The 8,374-nt window shown below is 42.9% G+C and overlaps 1 protein-coding gene across 5 annotated transcripts in view; it reads left to right on the top strand.

Annotated features, from left to right (window-relative positions):
- Positions 1–5,551: 5,551 nt before the first annotated feature.
- The window catches only part of tanc1a (tetratricopeptide repeat, ankyrin repeat and coiled-coil containing 1a), a 156,594-nt gene continuing 153,771 nt past the window's right edge, over positions 5,552–8,374 (top strand). For 3 of the 5 annotated variants that reach the window (XM_078228302.1, XM_078228305.1, XM_078228300.1), the window contains exon 1: positions 5,552–5,687. The gene's annotated coding sequence lies outside the window, so the exon portion shown is untranslated. The remainder of the gene's footprint in view (positions 5,688–8,374) is intronic. The other 2 variants (XM_078228303.1, XM_078228301.1) reach the window with 1 other exon arrangement.

Below are 8,374 nucleotides of genomic sequence, written 5' to 3'. Positions count from 1 at the left end.
TATCCTATGAGAATTTGTGTTGGGACCTCATTGAGGACTTGGATGATGGGATAGAAAGCCAATGATACAAAGATGGCAACAGAAAATTGTAATAAATTATGGATTAAATGAATGGAAGACTGCGGCAAATAGGTTTCAACACTGGATAAAAGCAAATTACTGCAGATGCTGGAATCTGAAACCAAAAAAGAAAACGCTGGAAAATCTCAGCAGGCCTGGCAGCACCTGTTCGGAGAGAAAAGAGCTGATGTTTCGAGTCCAAATGACCCTTTGTCAAAGTTGAACTTTGGAGCTTTGACAAAGGGTCAGCTGGACTCGAAACATCAGCTCTTTTCTCTCCTTACAGGTGCTGCCAGACCTGCTGAGATTTTCCAGCGTTTTCTCTTTTGGTTGGAAATGGATTTCAATGCAGGCAAATGTGAGGTCGCCCACTTTGGACCTAAAACAGAATAGAACAGAGTATGTTCTAAATGGTGAAAAGCTAAGAAGAGTGAAGATCCAAAGAGATTATAGAGCCGGATGTGGTGGATGGTGGCAGTACATTCACATAGATCATTAAAATGTTGTGGTTGGTACAAGAAATGCTAATGGAATTTTGCCTAAAAGGGTGGAAGTTATGCCACAGCTATAAAAAGCTTTGATTACAGTTTTCGGCACTACACCTGACGATATGTTGGAGACAGTGCAGTCTTGGTTTACCAGAGTGATACCTGGGCTCCCAGGGGTTAAATTACGAGGAGAGATTTAAACGAGCTAGGTTTATATTCTTTGGAATTTAGAAGGGTAACTGGTGACTTGATTGAAGTTTAAGATGTTAAGGGGAACAGATAGGGTAGAGAGAGAAACCATTTCTGTTTGAGCCGAGGACAAGGGAGCACTGTCAAAACTTAGATCTGGACATTTCAGGAGTCAAACTAGGAACCACTTCACACAGACACGATGAAAGTGGCAATTAATGCTAAAATGGTTAATTTTAAAGGTGATTGATGGAAAGGTGTTAAGGGATATGGGGCAAAGTCCGGTATAAGGGACAAAAACAGAAACTGCTTGAAAATCTCAGCAGGTCTGATAGCATCTGTGGAGAGAGAATAGAGCTAACATTTCAAGTCTGAATGACCCTTCATCGGGGGGGGGGGGGATCAAAATGTGATAGAGGATAGAGAATAGAGCTAACATTTAAAGTCTACTTTGGCTTTATTCTCTCTCCACAAATGCTGTCAGACCTGCTGAGATTTTCCAGTATTTTCTGTTTTTGTTTCAGATTCCAGTATCAGCGATATTTTGCTTTTATACCAGTATATGGGAGTTGAGTTGCATGATCTCATTGAATGGAGGGAACAGCTTGCAGGGTAAATGGTCTATTCTTTTTCCTAGGTGTTCATTAGAGTAAATTTCAAAATGTTATCTCACCAATAAAGAGTAATGTAAGGGCAGTACACTGCTTTTGTATAACCAATTTGAGCTACTCGTGGCAATTCCAAAGGCTGACCATGTAAAGGTGCCAATCATTTCCTGGATCATTGTTACTTTGTAGGTTAAAATTCATTTTCTGAACTAATATTGTCTCACGTAATTTTAGCTAATGAGCAACAATGTTTTGTGACGAGGAGTTTAGTACAAACCACAAAATAGACCATCTGTGACTCAAAGCTGCAATGCTTCAATCTGAAAGGTATATAGAATTCAGAATGGGTGAATAAAAAGCCAGAAGCTCATTAATCAGTGCATTAGTATTTATGTCCCATGATGATCCCTCATTAATTTAAGATATTGTCACTCCTTTCATGGAATGTTTACAGCCGAGGAGGAGGATGTCATGTTGGGGCCACTTACTAGAAGAGCAACACAGCTAGTGCTACTGCACTTTTTTTTTCATGTGTAGGCCTGTGAATATTTTCTCAAATCCAATACCATTTTGAAAATCATGATTGAATCTACTCCCACCGCATTCTCAAGTTGTGCTTTCCAGATTGTAGGAATCATAAAAAATAGGAACAGGAGTAGGCAATTTAGTTCCTTGAACCTGCTCTGCCATTTAATTCATTTATTGCTGATCTCATCGGCGTCAACTTCACTTACCTGCCCATTCACCATAGTTCTTCAAACCCTTACTAATTAAAAATCTGTCCACCTATTCCTTAAATTTACTCAATGTCTAGGCATCCACCACAATCTGGTGTAGTGAATTCCACAGATTCACTGTGGAATTTGAGAGAAGTAATTTTTCCTTAACTCTGTTTTAAATCGCCCCTTATCAAAACACCAGACAGACCATCTGTGACCCAAAACTGGAATGCTACAATCTAAAAGCTATATAGAATTCAGAATAGGTGAATAAAAAGCCAGCTCATCAATCAGTGCATTAGTATTTATAGAACATAGAACATAGAACATTACAGCGCAGAACAGGCCCTTCGGCCCACGATGTTGCACCGACCAGTTAAAAAAAAAAACTGTGACCCTCCAACCTAAACCAATTTCTTTTCGTCCATGAACCTATCTACGGATCTCTTAAACGCCCCCAAACTAGGCGCATTTACTACTGATGCTGGCAGGGCATTCCAATCCCTCACCACCCTCTGGGTAAAGAACCTACCCCTGACATCGGTTCTATAACTACCCCCCCTCAATTTAAAGCCATGCCCCCTCGTGCTGGATTTCTCCATCAGAGGAAAAAGGCTATCACTATCCACCCTATCTAAACCTCTAATCATCTTATATGTTTCAATAAGATCCCCTCTTAGCCGCCGCCTTTCCAGCGAAAACAATCCCAAATCCCTCAGCCTCTCCTCATAGGATCTCCCCTCCATACCAGGCAACATCCTGGTAAACCTCCTCTGCACCCTCTCCAAAGCCTCCACATCCTTCCTGTAATGTGGGGACCAGAACTGCACACAGTACTCCAAGTGCGGCCGCACCAGAGTTGTGTACAGTTGCAACATAACGCTACGACTCCTAAATTCAATCCCCCTACCAATAAACGCCAAGACACCATATGCCTTCTTAACAACCTTATCTACTTGATTCCCAACTTTCAGGGATCTATGCACACATACACCTAGATCCCTCTGCTCCTCCACACTATTCAAAGTCCTCCCGTTAGCCCTATACTCAACACATCTGTTATTCCTACCAAAGTGAATTACCTCACACTTCTCCGCATTAAACTCCATCCGCCACCTCTCGGCCCAACTTTGCAACCTGTCTAAGTCTTCCTGCAAACTACGACACCCTTCCTCACTGTCTACCACACCACCGACTTTGGTGTCATCAGCAAATTTGCTAATCCACCCAACTATACCCTCATCCAGATCATTAATAAATATTACAAACAGCAGTGGCCCCAAAACAGATCCCTGAGGTACACCACTTGTAACCGCACTCCATGATGAATATTTACTATCAACCACCACCCTCTGTTTCCTATCCGCTAGCCAATTCCTGATCCAATTTCCTAGATCACCCCCAATCCCATACATCTGCATTTTCTGCAGAAGCCTACCATGGTGAACCTTATCAAACGCCTTACTAAAATCCATATATACCACGTCCACTGCCTTGCCCCCATCCACCTCCTTGGTCACTTTCTCAAAAAACTCAATAAGGTTAGTAAGGCACGACCTACCTGCCACAAAACCATGCTGACTATCACCTATCAATTCATTACTCTCCAAATAACTATAAATCCTATCCCTTATAATTTTTTCCAACATCTTGCCGACAACAGAAGTGAGACTCACCGGTCTATAATTCCCGGGGAAGTCTCTGTTCCCCTTCTTAAACAATGGGACAACATTCGCTAACCTCCAATCTTCTGGTACTATACCAGAGGCCAACGACGACCTGAAGATCAGAGCCAGAGGCTCTGCAATCACTTCTCTTGCCTCCCAGAGAATCCTTGGATAAATCCCATCCGGACCAGGGGATTTATCTATTTTCAGACCCTCCAGAATATCCTGCACATCCTGCACATCCTCCTTATCAACTTATGTCCCACAATGATCCATGACCTCTTGTTCTAGATTGCTCTACAAGAGGAAACATCCTCTTCATGTCTACTTTGTCAATCCTCCTGATTATCTTGTACACTTCAATTAGATCTCATCTCATTCTTCTAAATTCCAGGGATTATAAGCCTAAACTGTCCAATCTCTCTTCATAACATAAATCCCTCATCTCTGGAATCAATCTAATGAACCTCCTCTGAACCACTTCCAAAGCAACTACATCCCTCAAGTAAGGGGACCAAAACTGGACACAATATTGTAAGTGCAATCTCACTAGTGCCTCGTACAGTAGCAGCAATAGCATTTTCTATTCATTTAGCAATAAATGCCAAGATTCCATTTCCCTTCCTCATTACCTGCTGTACCTGTGTACCAGTTTTCTGCAATTCATGCACCCAGATCTCTCTGCACTAAAACACTGATGTTTCTCTCCATTTAGATAATAATTTGCCTTTGTATTTTTCCTACCAAAATGGATAACTAATCCACGTCAAATTCCATCTACCAAATTTTGACACTTACACTTAATCTATATCCATTTGTAACTTATTTCATTATTGCAACTTACTATCCCACCTATTTTAGTGTCATCTGCAAATTTGGCTAAGGCGCCTTCTATCCCTACACACATTATTAATACAGATTGTAAATAGTTGGGGGCCAAGGACTGAACTCTGGCACACCACTGGTTACATCTCACCAACCTGAAAAAGACTCATTTATCCCGACTCTCCGCTTTCTGTTAGTTAGCCAATCCTCTATCCAAGCTGATAAATTACCCCTAATCCCATGTGAACTAACCTTGTGTATTAACCTTGTGTTTGGTACCTTATCAAATGTCTTCTGGAAATCTGGATATACTAGATCTACAGGATCACCATTATCCACCTTGCTTGTTACATCTTTAAAGAACTCAAGCAAATTAGTCAAACATGTTTTACCCTTCACAAAACCATGCTGACTTGGATAGATTGCATTTTGACTTTCTAAATGTCCTGTTATTACTTCCTTTAAAATGGATTCTAACAATTTCCAGAAGCACCGGTCCTATTTACTGATTCTTGCTGAACTCCACTACCATGAGATATGACATCTCCCACTCCACCTGACACAGGGCAGTGCTCCGAAAGCTAGTGGCATTTGCTACCAAATAAACCTGTTGGACTTTAACCTGGTGTTGTCAGACTTCTTACTGTCTTTACCCCAGTCCAAAGCCGGCATCTCCACATCAGAACTCCACTTCCACCCATCTTCCAGTTTTAAATCTTAAATTATTGGTCACTTATTGCCTATTCCCTTAGACAACTTGCCATTTCAATAATGAGACTTGTGTAGAGGTGAAAGGAAACTTTGCACCACCCCCCAACAGGAGGAGCAACAATTCCTGTACATGCATCTCCAATCTCAGCAACATTCCCCTGTCCTGTTTAATGTACAGTGGGTCCCCTCGGCGTATGGGGGGGGGGAGGGGGCAAGGAGGAGGCTTGGGTGTGATTGACGTGCCCTTGACCAGTAGGGCAGCGGGGGGACCAGCCAATGGGGGTGGGGAAGGAGGCGGGAGTTCCTTCCAATGACTGCATTGGTGCGGGTGGAGGGGAAGAGAGTGAGTGAGCGGAGACTACTCGCTGCTGATTGCCAGCGAGGGCGGCCGCAACCTGAGGAAAGTTTTGCCGAGAGTCGGTAAGTTTGGAAAGTCAGGTCGAGGAGGCGACCGCCATGGTTGCCCGCTGGCCTCCGGGATGGGTGGACGGTTTTTTAAAAAATGTTAGTCGCGCGAGCTCGCACTCCCGCCCCCCCACCCCGGTGATTAATGTTGGGCCGAAAATCCCGTTACGGCGGCGGGCGGCGGCACTGATTGATGTGCAGGAAAGTTCTGAAAAAAAAGTTGAGGTGGCGGGCGGCACGGGTTGCCGCAGGGAGCTGGGGTTTGTTAGGTTGCCGTGTTGTGTGTGTTTTGTTGTTGTTTTTGGGGGGGGGGAAGGAGGAGAAGTTGGCTTTTCCGTTGCCAGTGGCTGGGGACTGACTGACTGACTGGCAGGGTGCGGACCGGTTGAGAACTGGAATTGCGAGGACTTGTTCCCGAGCCGAGGGGAACGCCCTGACCACCGAGAGAACAAGTTTTCTTTTGATGTGGATGTCGGCGGGCGGGTGTGAAGCAGACGATCCCAATCACTTCAGCAGCTGTATGTTCCACGAGCACTTCTGTTGCTCCTCCACTTTTTTTTTCCCCCTTCGTTTCACTTCTTTTAGCGGTCAATTAAAAGTTGTGCTGATTTCGCTGTACATTGGGTTTTTTTTTGTTTAAAGTCGGTAATTCGAATTTGGAGGTGAGCATGATTTTTTTTAAAGCATACTTTAAAATGAGGAAAGTGAAGAGTTGAAATAAATAGCAAGCAGATCCTAAATGTGAACCATTCAGATCATTAGAATACTTTAATATTAAGTCCTCTACACTCTAGCTATGACCGTAACAAATTCTGCACCCTCTCCTTTCCTTCTCTATGTATGGTATGCTTTGTCTGTATAAAAGCAAATTACTGCGGATGCTGGAATCTGAAACTAAAAGAGAAAATGCTGGAAAATCTCAGCAGGTCTGGCAGCATCTGTAAGGAGAGAAAAGAGCTGACGTTTTGAGTCCAGATGACCCTTTGTCAAAGCTGCTTTGGCCATAGTAGTGTGCAAGAAACAATACTTTTCACTGTATACTAATACATGTGACAATAATAGATCAAAATCCTGGAATGGTGACAGCAAAGATTGAGACCATTCGGTCCATTATGCTCCTGTCGGTTCTGTGCAAGATCAAGGCAAAATACCGTGGATGCTGGAATCTGAAACAAAAACTGAACAGGTCTGACAGAATCTGTCGAGATCATAGAGCTAATGTTTCGAATCTGGATGACTCTTTGTCAGAGCTCTGCAAGATCAAATTGGTTAATTCCACCGCCTCCCCACCCCCCCTTCCAGGTAGCCCTATTTTTTTATTGTCCCTTCAACTTCTTTTTGAAAGCTACTTATGAATCTGCCGCCAGCACACACTGACAGTGCATTCCAGTACACATTGCATAACAAACTTTTGCCCCCGTGTCACCATTGGATTTTTAGCCAATCACCTTAAATCTGTGTTCTCTGGTTCCTGATCCTTGTGCCAATTGGAACAATTTCATCCCTAATGATTGTGAACATCTCTATCAAATCTCTTTTCAAGCTTCTGTAAGGAGAACAGACTCAACCTATCCAACCACTCCCAAAGATGTGCGGGTTAGGTTGATTGGCCATGCTAAATTACCCCTTAGTGTCAGGGGGATTAGTAGGATAAATACATGGGGTTATGGGATAGGGCCAGGGTGGGATTGTTGACGATGCAGGCTCAATGGGCCAAATGGCCTCCTCCTGCACTGTGGGGATTCTATCCGTGTAACCAAAGCCCCTCAAGTTGCGCAGCCATTCTTGTAATTTTTTTTGTGTGCAGGATACAGAGGCCAAATTGGTGTTTTATCAAGGTTCATCATAACTTCCGTTTTTTATTCTGCAGCTTCATTTATAAAACCCAGGATCCTGTATGCCTTTTTAAACCTTTCTCAACCAGGCCTGCCAACCATCAATGACTTGTGCAATTATACCCCAAGATTTCTCCGTTCCTGCACCCCCTTTAGAACTACACCCTTTATTTTGTATTGTCTTCACTTGTTCTTCCTCCCAAAATGTATCACTTTGCATTTCTCTTTAAATTTGTTCTCCCATTTTTATCTGCCTGTTCCTCCATTCCCTCTTGAAATTTATCTGTCTTCCTCAGAATTTCCAAACTTTGTGACATCTGCAGATTTTGAAATTGTGCCCTGCTTGCCCACATCTAAATCGTTAATATTTATCAAAATAAATGGTGGTCCAAATACTGATCCCGAGGGGACGTCCTCCACTCCAGAAAAACAACATTTCACCACTACTCTGTTTTTTGTCACTCGGCCAACTTTGTATTCGTGTTGCCACTGCGCCTTTAATTCAATGAGTTTTAACTTTGCTGGCAAGGCTATTACATGGCATTTTAACAAACGCCTTTGGGAATTTCATGTACATCGCAACTGCACTATCCTCATTGTTCTGCTGTGCTGTCTTCTCAAAGAGCTCAAGCAAATTGGTTGAATGCTATTTGCCTTTAACAAATCCCTGCTGGATCATAATTAATTCATACCTGTCTAAGTGACTGTTGATTTGTCCCTGGTTATTTTAAAAAGTTTTCCCATCCCCACTGACTGGCCTGTAGTTGTTTGGTTTATCTAATACCTCTTTTTGAATGACGGTGTAAGATTTGTAGTTTTCCAAACCTCTGACATCATCCCTGTATCTAAGGAGGATTAGAGGATTAT

This window comes from Mustelus asterias, chromosome 14 (genome assembly GCF_964213995.1).
Source record: "Mustelus asterias chromosome 14, sMusAst1.hap1.1, whole genome shotgun sequence".
Taxonomy (NCBI): Eukaryota; Metazoa; Chordata; class Chondrichthyes; order Carcharhiniformes; family Triakidae; genus Mustelus; species Mustelus asterias.
The sequence above is the reverse complement of the archived record's forward strand: the minus strand, read 5'-3'. Positions and strand labels throughout refer to the sequence as shown.